Source organism: Ursus americanus, chromosome 33 (genome assembly GCF_024610735.1).
Source record: "Ursus americanus isolate L20-20 chromosome 33, mUrsAme1.1.p, whole genome shotgun sequence".
NCBI classification, from domain to species: Eukaryota; Metazoa; Chordata; class Mammalia; order Carnivora; family Ursidae; genus Ursus; species Ursus americanus.
This window is the reverse complement of record NC_142159.1, coordinates 25,154,748-25,166,792: the sequence shown is the minus strand read 5'-3', so window position 1 is coordinate 25,166,792 and position 12,045 is coordinate 25,154,748. Positions and strand designations below refer to the sequence as shown.

Sequence of the window (12,045 nt, the reverse complement as noted above, 5' to 3'; positions counted from 1 at the left end):
ATGGTCCAGCTTTCAAATTAGTGCCAATATGGTGGGTGTGAAATAGTATCTCCTTGAAACTTTAATTTGCATTTTCCTGATTATTCATGAAGCATCTTTCCATGTGTTTTTTTTCCTTCTCTGTAATGACTATCTTTTGTTCATTTTTCTGTTGGGTTTTTGGTTTTTTTTTTTTTTCCTGATTTTTAGGAATTCTTTATATGAGAAGAAAGGGGGGAGAAATGGGTGCAGTGTTTTTGCTTTTGTTTAAATGAATAATAAAGAAAAAACCCCTATTATTTATATATGTTGCAAGTATCTTCTGGATTTTGGCTTGCCCTTTTTATTCTTTATGGTATCCATGTTAAATGGAAATTCTTTATTTTAATATAATAGAATCTATCAATTTTTGTCTTTATAGTTTGTGCTAAATTCTATCTCAAATCATGAAGACTTCCACTTTTATTGTTTTCTAAATTATTTACAGGTTTGTATTTTACATGTAAGCCACCTGGAATTAATTTTGTGTATGTTGAGGTAAGGATCTGATTTCATTATTTTCCCACATGGTTAATTAGTTGTCCCAGCACCAATTGGTGAATCCATTTATTCCTCACTAACCTGCAGTTCCAGTCCTGTCTGAAATCAAACTTCCATAAGTGCTTTGTTTCTGGGCTCTACCCTGTTTCAACAGTCTATTATTCCTTGCTGGCATCAATACCCCACAGCCGAATTTCTTTACCTGGTGGAGGCAAGTCTCCCATTTTCTTCAGGCATACCCTGGCTATTGGCAGCCTCAGCTCTTCCATGTTAGAATCAGCTTGCCAAATCTCAGAAAAAAGTACTCTTGGAATTCTTATTGGGGTTGCATTGAATTTGTAGAGCAATTTGTGAAAAGTTGACATCTTTCTGTTATTGAGTCTTATCCAAGAATATAGTCTGCTTTCCATTGCTGTAGTCTTCTTTAACATCTAATGTCTTTTCAATAAAGTTTTGTTAATTTCTCCAGCAAAGGCTTGCACATCTTTTATTAAATTTATTATTAGTTCTTCCTTCCTTCTCACTTTTCATTTCTTTTTTTAAAATTTCTGATTTATAAAGACCTTTTAAAATTTTCTGATTGTTGCTGGTATGTAGAAATGCAGATATATACTTTTATGTATTCATTGTGTATCTAGCCTTTAAAAATTCTAATATAATGTAGTCATAAATTATTTTACAACTTTCATATATCTATTCATATCATCAGCAAAGAATGACAATTTATTTCTCTCTTTCCAATCCTTAAGTGTTTTATTTCTTTTTGTTGCCATTCTGTCCTGGTTAGGCTCCTCAGTGCAATGCTAAATTCAAGTGATCAAAATGGGCAACTTACGTTATGTTGGAGTTTTTAAAAATATTTTATTTTATTTATTTGATACAGAGAGAGCACAAGTAGGCAGAGCAGCAGGCAGAGGGAGAAGCAGGCTCCCCGCTGAGCAGAGAGCCCAATGCGGGGCTCGATCCCAGGATCCTGGGATCATGACCCGAGCCAAAGGCAGATGTTTAACCAACTGAGCCACGTAGAAGCCCCGCTGTGTTGGATTTTAAAGGGAATTAAATATAACATTTGTTGTAGAGTTGTTGTCATTTTTGTTGTATACTTGTATTCCATCTTTGTTGTTGTTGTTACAAAACACTACAATTTTAGTGGTTTAACAACAGAAATATATAATCTTACGGTTCTGGAGAGTAGACATCTAACAGGGGTCTCACTGCGCAGAAATCAAGGTGTGGACAGGGTTGTGCTGCTTTCTGGAGACACTAGAGAAGTATCCATTTCCTTGACTTTTCCAGGCTCTGGAGGCACCCGCCTTCCTGGGCTGTGACCCCGCCCTCCAGCTTCAAAGTTCATCATGTTGCATCGCTGATCCTTCCGTAGCCACACCTCCCTCTGACTGACTGCAGCCAGAAAAGGTTCTCCACATTAAAGGATTCATGTCATCAGATTGGGCCACCTGGATAATCCAAGATGATCTCCCATTTCAAGGTCCTGAACCCTAATCATGTCTCCAGAGTCCCTTTTGCCATGAATGGTAATGTATAGATTTTAGAGATAAGAATGGGACATCTTGGGTTGCCTGGGTGGCTCAGTCAGTTAGGTGTCTGCCTTTGGCTCAGGTCATGATCCTAGGGTCCTGGGATCCAGTCCCACATCCGGCTCCCTGCTCATCCGGGAGCCTGCATCTCCCGCTGCCTTTGCCCTGCCCCCTGCTTGTGCTCTGCCTGCCTCTCTCTCTCTCTCTCTCAAAATAAATAAATAAAATCTTAAAGAAAAAAAGTTTAAAAAAAACAAAGGCAAGTGTTTAGGTGTTCTCCATAAACCACTTATGCCCTAGAGCCAGGGTTCTTGGCGAACCAGTGGTCTCGAAACCGCTCATGACAACCCCTCCCGGTCACTCCTTGGATGTTATCTATCGTGCTAGAAGCCTGCAAAGAATTGTTAAATCCTTGACCTCTCCAAGAAGGACGTACATTACCTGATCTATAAGGTGTGTGTAAGGTGGGGGTACGTCCTAGCAAGAACAGAAACAGGAAAAGGAGCAAAAAAACACATTTTCATGGGGTCCCTTTAGTTTCCCCATCTCACAACTACCATAATATTATTTATTAGGTTAGGGAAATACACTTCCATTCTTTGATTGCTAAGTTTTTGTCATAGGTAGATGCTGAAATTTATTAAGTGACTATTCTAAGTTTCTCAGTTAAAATCATATGGTTTTTCTTCTTTAATCTGTTTATGTGATGATATATTAGTACATTTTCTAGTGAACTACTCTTACATGCCTGAGATAAACCGACTTGGTTTATCATGTTTTATCTTTTTTATACGTTACAAAATTCTGTTTGGCAAGTATTTAATCTAGGATTTTTTGCATCTCATGAGGAAGGTTGAACTGGTATTTTCATTTCTTGTATGATTTTTGTGTCAAGTTTATGCTAAAGTCATACCTTGAGTGGGAAGGGTCCTTTTTCTTTTCTACAGAAACATTCGTGAATGATTAAAATTATGTACATATATAAACATGTATATAGTTATGAATGATTAAAATTACATATGTACATATTTAAAATTATATATGTACACACATATGTACACATGACAAAATTATGTATGTACATAATTTTAATCATTCATAACTATATACATGTTTATTTATTTGAATATTTAATGCCATTTGCCTCTGAATCCATCTCGGTCTGGTGAGATTTTTGTTTTAACTGAGCTAAAATTCATATAACCTAAAGTTATCCACTTTAAAGCATACAAATTCAGTGGCATTTAGAAATTCACAGTGTTGTGCAATCATCACCTCTATCCAATTCCAAAGCATTTCAGCATTTCCGAAGGAGACTGTCCCCATCAGCAGTCACTCCTTCCCCCTCCCCTAGGCCCTGGTGATCTCTTCTCCACAGTCTGTATCTATGGAGTTACTGATTCTGGATATTTCACATAAATGGGATTATGTTGTGTGTGACCTTTTGAGCTTGACTTCTTTCACTTAGCAGAATGTTTCCAGGCTCGTTAACGTTGCAGCACGTGTCCGAATTTCATTTTTAAGCCTGAACGATTCTCTGTTGAACGGATCCACCGTACTGCGTATATCCGTCCGTGCAGTGAGGGTCATCTGGGTTGTTTCCACCTTCTGGCAGTTGCGATTAGCGCCGCTGTGAATAGTCATGCGCAGCCATTTGTTTTGAGTGCCTATTTTCACTTCTTTTGTGTGCATACCTAGGAGTGGGATTGCCGGGTCCTATGGTCATTCTATGTTTAACTTTTTGAGACTCCACCATTCAAATTCTTTTCTAGTAGCTTTAGCAGCACATATACTAAAATTGGAAAGATACGGAGAAGATGAGCATGGCCCCTGCACAAGGATGACACATAAATTTGTGAAGCATTCCATATATTTTTTTAAAATTCTTTTCGGGTAATAGGATTATACAAGTTCTTTATTTCTTCCTGAGATAGTGTTGGTGAGTTGTGTTTTTTTCCAGGAAGGTACCTACTACTTTATCTAAGTTTTCAAATGTATTGGTGTAAATATTGAGCAGAGGAAAAGGGAGAGAGAGAGTCTTAAGCAGCCTCCTTGCCCAGCATGGATGGAGCCCAACGCAGGGCTTGATCTCACAACCCTGAGGTCATGACCTGAGCCCAAGTCAAGAGTTGGAAGCTGAACTGACTGAGCCACCCAGGCACCCCGATAATATTCTATTTTATGTTTTGTCTACTTTTTAGAAATTTCTACTCTTATTCTTTCCTCTCCAGACTTTTTAAATTCTAAAACTGAGTGCTTGATTCATTTATTTTGAAATTTTCTTCTTTTCCAACATACATATCCAAGATTAAACATTGTTTCTATATATTGATGTCAGTGTGTTGCAGCGTTCGGTTCTGATGACTTGCAAGTGTATGCATTTTTTCCAATTTAGCTATATTTTGTCACTGATTTCTAACTTAATTGTGGTGTGGTCAGAGAGCCTGGTCTGTGTGGTACCAATCCTGTGAAATATGTGAAAACTAACAGTTGGTCAACTTTTGTAACTATTTCACGTGGATTGAAAAAAATGCATCTTCTCACATCCATCAGAATGGGTAAAATGGGGAGGCAGAATATTCCAAGCACTGATGAGGGGTTGGCAACTGTAACACCCACATACTGCTGGTGGGAATGCAAATTGCTCCAACCATTTGGAAACCTTTGGGGCAATATCTGCAAAGGCTAAAAATAAGCTAAATATACCCAACAAAAATACATACACATGATCACCAGTAGACACCTACAAGAATGTTCATCCTGGGACACCCGACTGGCTTAGTAGGTAGAACACATGACTCTTGATCTCAGGGTGGTGAGTTTGAGCCCCACACTGGGTGTAGAGATTACTAAAAGAAAAATAATAATAAAGGTTAAGAAAAAAAAAGAAGACTGTTCATCCCAGCATCATTTGTGCTACTTGCAAAGAGGCAACAATCTAAAAGTCCATCAACGGAAGAATGGATAAATGTGGTTTATTCATACAATGGAATGAGAATGAAAAAGATATTTCTACACACATAAATCTCACAAACATGATATTGAGCAAAAGAGACACAAAAGAGTACTAGTGTATGATGTCACTAATAATAAGTAAATATGGGCAAAATTAATCTATAGCATTTGAAGTCAGGATGGTGGTTTCTATAGCATGGACTGTGACTGGGGGTGGTGCAGTGGCAAGAAAAAGAGTTTGAGGGTGTCATAAAGTTCTTCCTGATCTAATCCAAGTCCTGGGTCTGTAGTGTGTCAACTTCATGAGAATTCATTAGGTCATATATTTTTGATTTGCATACTCTTCTTTATATATGTTATTGTTCAATAAAAAAGTTCAGGTAAGGATTGCCTCGTGGCTCAGTTGGTTAAGCCCCCGACTCTTGATTTTGGTTCAGGTCATGATCTTGGGGTTCTGGGATGGAGCCCTGTGTTGGGCTTCTCACTTGGTGGGGAGTCTGCTTGAGGATTCTCTTTCTCCCTCTCCCCTCCTCCCACTCGTGTGCACACACTCTCTCTGTCAAATGAATAAATAAATATATTTTTAAAAAAGTTCACTTAAAAAAAAGAATGTATATTCTTTAATTGCTGGTTGCAGTATTTATATATTCATTAAATCAAGCTTGTTAGGGGTCCCTATCTGGCTCAGTTGGTGGAGCCCGTGACTCTTGATCTCCAGGTTGTGGGTTTGAGCCCCACATTGGGTGTAGAGATTACTTAAAAATAAAATCTTAAAAAAATCTCTTTAAATCAAGCTTGCTAATTGTTCTTGTCAAATCTCTATTTTTACTTACTTCTTACACACTTGATCTGTCAAGTACTAAGAAAAGTTGTACTAAACTTTCCCACTATAACAGTGGATTTGTCAGTCTCTTCTCTTGGATCTGTAAATATTTGCTTTATATATCTTGAGGCTATATTATTGGGTGCTTACAAGTTTAGAATCATCTCTTCCTGGTGAATTGGAATTTTTTGTCATTATATAGTCCTCTTTATCATGGGTAATGATTTTTGCTTTCTTATCTATTTTGTCTGATGTTTCATAGCTGTTCCAGCTTTCTCTTGGCTACTGTTTTTCGTTTATCTTTATCTACATTTTCAATTTTTTTAGTGTCCTTATGTTTTGGAAGCATGTCTTGTGAACAGCATGTAGAGGAATTACTTTTTTAAAAATCTGGTTCAACAATGTTTTCTTTTAACTAACATCTTTCTTCTGACTTTGTTGCAGTTGAGAAGTTAGTCATTTACTTGTTATTCCTTTGTAGGTGATTCATTTCATTCCCCTGTTCTGGCTGCCTCCAAAACTTTTTTTTTTAAATATTTTATTTATTTATTTGACAGAGATAGAGACAGCCAGCGAGAGAGGGAACACAAGCAGGGGGAGTGGGAGAGGAAGAAGCAGGCTCATAGCAGAAGAGCCTGATGTGGGGCTCGATCCCATAACGCCGGGATCACGCCCTGAGCCGAAGGCAGACGCTTAACCGCTGTGCCACCCAGGCGCCCCTGCCTCCAAAACTTTTGCTTTTCTTTGGTATCTTCCAGTCTCACTGCAAATCTATGATTTGTGAATCTACTTTCCTCCTTCCTTCTCTCCCTTTCTCCCTTCCTTCTTTTAATCTGTTGGGATTTATTAGATTTTTGAATTTGAGCCTTGGTATATTTGAATAATTCTGGCAAATTCTTACCTATTATCTTTTCAAATATTGCTTCTTTCTCATTCCCTCTGGTCTCTCCTTCCAGACAACATAACTTACCGCCTTTCACTCTATATTTCGTCTCAACCTCTCTTTCATGTTTTCCTTGCCTTTGTCTTTTGGTATTGCATTCTCTGTGATATTTTTCAAATCCATCAGCTAGTTCATTAATTCTTCATCTGTGTCCACTCTGGTGGCTGGAGCATCCACTGAATTATTCATTGTAATTATTACATCCACTGAATAATTCATTGTAACTACTCTGGTTTATTTTTAAATGTTTTCTTTTATTCCTTTGAAATCTATTTGTTCTATGTACATATTTATTTGTTTAAACATACCAAACACATGTATTTTATGTTCTGTATCTGATAATTCTGAAATCAGAAGTCTTCGTATTTGTGTCTGCTGTCTATGGTTTCTGCTGTTCTTCTCTATGGTGCTTTGTTTCCTTGTGTGTCTTGTGATTTTTGCTTAGGAAGTGTTCATTATCCTCGATTTCATTTTTCATTCTGTAGGAATTCTTTGAGGTTTGAACTGAGGTTGAGTTCTTCCAGAGAGGGTTTGCATTTGCTTCTGAAAGTCACATGAGGGTTCTGTTATCCCAAGATGGGCGGTGTGTGTGTGTGTGTGTGTGTGTGTGTGTGTGTGTGTGTGTGTTGATGTGCACACGCTTGGTACCAGTTTTGGGGTTCAGTGCAGAAAATAGAAACCACTCAGTGTATTATATGCAGAAAGGAGTTTAAAACAGGAAATTAGGTGCTTATAAAATCCCTGGAAAAATGGAGAAGTCATAAGCAGGAGGCCTCCTTGGAACTGTTGAGTTGAAGATCACATCACCGTAGTTTTAGTTCAGGCATAAGGAAACTAGGATTATGAAGCCACTAAGGCTACTGAAGCTATTATCATAACAACCATATCTATGCACAAAGCTGCTGATAAAACCCTGAAATGCTGAGTCTGGCCACCGCCACAAATGTCTTTCACGCTCTCTCCACGAATTTAGTTATGAGCAGAAAGACAACCTTCTGTCTCAATTCTATCTACCAAGTCTCACACAGGTCTGTGCAGTTGGCTAAACCTAATTCACATCTACAACTTAGCTGCAAAAGAGCATCAGAAATGAGGTTTTTACTTTCTGGCCCCTACAATGCAGGAGCTGGTAATGTGTACTGAGTCCTGTTGATCATATTCAGCATAGAACCACCAGATGGCTTCTCACTGCTCTGTAACAGCTCAGTTCTTGTTAGCCTTGGGTCAACATTTGCCTAGTGTATCTTTTCCATCCCCTTATTTTGAACCTGTGGGAGACACTATTCATTGGCTACTGAACACTAATTTCTAATTCTCTTCTCTTGTATACTTTTGCTATGTAGGGTGGGGGTGACTGTTTTCTCTTGCCAGCTGACAACTGTTTTGATTAATGAAACACAACCAGAAGTCTGTTGAGAATTCTGGGAAGGTTTTTGCTTTTCCTGAAAAAGGAAACAATGTGACTAGTATTGCTTCTTTTCTTTTCCCGCCTTCACTGTGAATGTAATGCCTGGAGACTTGGCAGCCTTTCTGTGACCATGAAGAAAAGGTCAAGAGAAATGCTGAGACACCATCTCTACACTACTGAACAAAGACCAGCAGCCACATACTCCCAGACTTCTACAAGAAAAATAAACCCACTTTGTCAGCTATTGTTAGATGGTGTTTCTGTTATTTGTACTCAAAAATTGTTCTAACCAACACATGACATTCTTTTTATGTGTGTCTTCTGTAAATAACATATTTGTTGTTGTTAACTGAAATCTGAAAATCTCTGTATTTTAAAATGGAGATTTAATTCATTCTTTTGTGATTGCTAATATGTTTTGACTTATTCCTGTAAACTTATTTCGCTTACTTTTTACCATGATTTTTTAAAAAAGATTTTATATTTAAGTAATCTCTACACCCCATGTGGGGCTTGAACTGATTACATTGAGATCAAGAGTTGCATGTGGTACTGAGCCAGCCAGATGCCCCTACCATGATTTTTTTAATGTTAAATTCCCCCTTTTTCTTTCCATTTGTTGGATTCATCATTTTTTTAAAGTTTCATTTTCTTCTTCAAATGATTTAGAAGTTGTATATCCAATTTCACTCAGTATCCCAACAGAGACAATTTTCGGATCATTTCTTCTTTTTGTGTGCTGTCGGTTGAATACTTTCTACTCATCTGTCTTTGTGTTCATGTTATGATTCTTTCATCCAATCTGCTGTCAATCCTCTAAAACAAAACAAAACAAAACAATTTTTTGATATCGCATTTTTCAGGTCAGAGATTTCCATTTGGTTCCTTGTTGTATTTTCTATATTACTTCTAAAAATTTCCTATATCTTCACCCCTTCTATCCACTCCTCCTGTGAAATCTTTATATTTCTGGTAATGATTTGGCATCTTTGTTAATTCAGCATCAGGTTATCTGTGGGTCTCTTCTATTGACTGCTTTTTCCTCTCGATTGTGAGATGCATTCTCTTTCTTTTCATGTCTTATAAATCGTTATCATATACGGAACACTGTGGATGATATAGTGTAGTACAACAGTTTCTGTCATCTTCCTCTGAAAAGTGATAAAATTTGTTTTAGAAGGTAAATAAATTACCAGCAGATAACTTTGATCCTGTGGTGGTTTGGTTATAGGCTTTGTCAGGGTGTTTATTTCAGGTTTGCCCTCAGTTTGGAATTTGGTCCTCACTTCTAAAATATGCTCTTTCTGGGGTTTTAGTAGAAAGCCCAATGGGTTTACCAAGCACCTTGAACTTGGCTGGACTTGATATCCAAACTCTGTCTTCACGGTTGGGCAGCTGCTGAAATTCCTGCTCAGTTCCTCTGGCCTTCCGGTTGCTGCTTTCCACCGGATCCTTGGAGACGTGACCTGCACATGCAGTCCAGGATTCAGCCAAGGATTTGGGGGATGTTTGTATACAGATCTGGGGGCTTCCTCCTTTCCAGGATCTGCCCTCCCTCAATTCCCGTCTACTCTGGCAGGAAACCCTGTACTCTAACGTCTGTCTTTTCAGCCCAATAAGACTGACACTTCCAGCTTGAACCCGAGTTCTTGTAAAAACAATGATATGAAGGTGGTGGAACGTACAAGAACGCTGAGAGAATTAAGGAACTGTCTTGGGGGAAAGCTGGTTGCACATGGATCTGCACTGGTTTGATTCCTTTTTTTCCAGGGCACTGATTACTCTCCACTACCTTCATATCATTGTTTTTTAAAACTATTTTATCGTGACTTTATAATTGTCATAGGCAGGATGGTTAATCTGATGCAAGTTTTTTTTGCTACTACCTGAAGTAGAAGTAAGCTTCTAAATTTTTTATGTGCATTTAATAGTATTCAATAATACTATTGATATTATAATAATGTACATTTAATAGTATTCAATAATATCAATTAATCAATCGTATCCTCTCCTCCCAAAGACCAAAACCTCCATCTGTTTTCAGTTTCCTCCTCATTCTCTTCCTCCTGGGATTAATCTGGGATCTTAGTTCTCCATTATTATTAATTCTTTAGTTATGCATAAAAAATGATCTAAACTTTGCTGTAAACTCTAATGGCTTTTCTGCTCGCCATTGGCCGTTGGATACATCTTCCTCCTCTTTAGATTCTTTTTGTTTTGCTGTGTTGCAATCCTAGAGAAATTCTTTCAGAAAGCCAGTCTGAGAATGACAGACTTTCTGAGGTTTGTATGCCCAAAATATTTCATTCTGACCTTTCACTTGAATGCTAATTTGGCTGAGTACAAGACTGGGTTCAGAATCACTGTTTCTTAGAACCTTGGTAATATGGCTCCACTTTCTTCCAGCATCCTGTGTGCTCCTTTGTGGGTAACTTCTGCTCATTTTTCCCTTTGGAAGGTAGTTTTTTTCTCCTGCATCCTTGGTATTCTGCAGTTTTGGGAAATGTGTCTGGGGAGAGGGGCAGAGGGAGAAGCAGACTCCTTACTGAGCAGGGAGCCTGACGCAGGGCTCAATCCCAGGACCCCAAGGTCATGACCTGAGCCACAGGCAGCCGTTTAACCTACTGAGCCACCCAGGTACCCCTGGGTGTGTCTTATCTTCAAGTAAATTATTTGGTATGAGAGGGTCCTTTCTTTATGAAGACCCATGTGTTCAGATCTGGGAAATTTTTTCCTGTTATTATTATTTAAATTTTTAATTGGTGTACGGCTGACATATGATATTATATCAGTTCCAGGTGTACGACATATTGGTCTGATAATTATATACATTACAATATACATGTTTTAAGTATTTCTTTTATGCTACTCTCTATTCTTGTCTTCGCAGATACTAAATGCCTCCTAACTTTTCCTCCTATTTTCTGTCCCTTGGCTCTTTTTCACAATAGGCTGTTTTTGTGGATGTAATATTCTGTCTAATCTCCGAGGATTATTTTAACATCTGTTTGCCTTGTGAAATGTTCACATGGGTGCTGGTCTCTGTTTATTGACTTGTGTTCGTTTCTTGACATTAATTTTCCTCAAGTGCTTGGTGACTTTTGATTTTCTGCTCCTACTTGTGTTTAAAAATCCCCACTCTCCTGTCTGGAGATCCTGGTTCTGATTACATGGGCTTGGAAGTGGAAGGGCCATGCTTCCAGATCGAGTGTGTAGTCGGGATGGGAGCTCGCCACCTTGACAGTTCTTGCTAACGGGGGCCTTGCTGTGTCTCTGTCACCAAGGCCCCAGATTGTACACACACACTCCCTGACAAAGCTTCACACAAGGGGAGAGGGGGAGAAGCCGGCTGGCAGGGACTCTGGAAGGGGGTCCCCAGATAATCACCCTGACACCCACCCCAGGGCTCCTTCCTGTCCCGTATCCATAAAGGCAGACTTTTCTCAGAACTCTTGGAGGGGCTGTCACAGAAGTCATGTCCTGTGACTATTTTCGTCTTTCCCTTTGATCCTATCTCTCCATCATATGGCATCTGTCTGCACTGTATCTTTCATTAATTCCGGAAACAGCCTGGTATGCCAGTAGACAGTTTTGTGTTTTACTTACAGATTGGTCCTTGATTTTAGGAGATTTCAGGAGATGCTTAGCAGGGCTGCAGGAGGCCCGTGTGTTAGGCTATCGATGGACTCTCCGTAACTCTCTTACCTGTACATTCCTGGCTGTGAGCTATAAAAGAGAGTGCTGCATTTGAATAATTAGAGCAGCTTGTCTCTGTTGAGGTTCAAATTTAAAGGAAAGAGACCTGCCAACATAAGGATCTGTCACTGGAAAAGGAGGTGCAAATATATCCTTAAGATTA

At 38.7% G+C, this 12,045-nt stretch overlaps 1 long non-coding RNA gene and 1 other non-coding gene across 2 annotated transcripts; both read left to right on the top strand.

The window, feature by feature from the left end:
• Window positions 1-393: 393 nt before the first annotated feature.
• Window positions 394-11,213, top strand: LOC148107248 (uncharacterized). The gene is made up of 2 exons (XR_015722794.1): window positions 394-516; window positions 1,816-11,213. It is a non-coding gene; the product is annotated as an uncharacterized LOC148107248 (long non-coding RNA).
• On the top strand, window positions 3,829-3,932 carry LOC123796190 (U6 spliceosomal RNA). Its single transcript, XR_006780698.1, has one exon. It is a non-coding gene; the product is annotated as a U6 spliceosomal RNA (small nuclear RNA).
• Window positions 11,214-12,045: the final 832 nt, after the last annotated feature.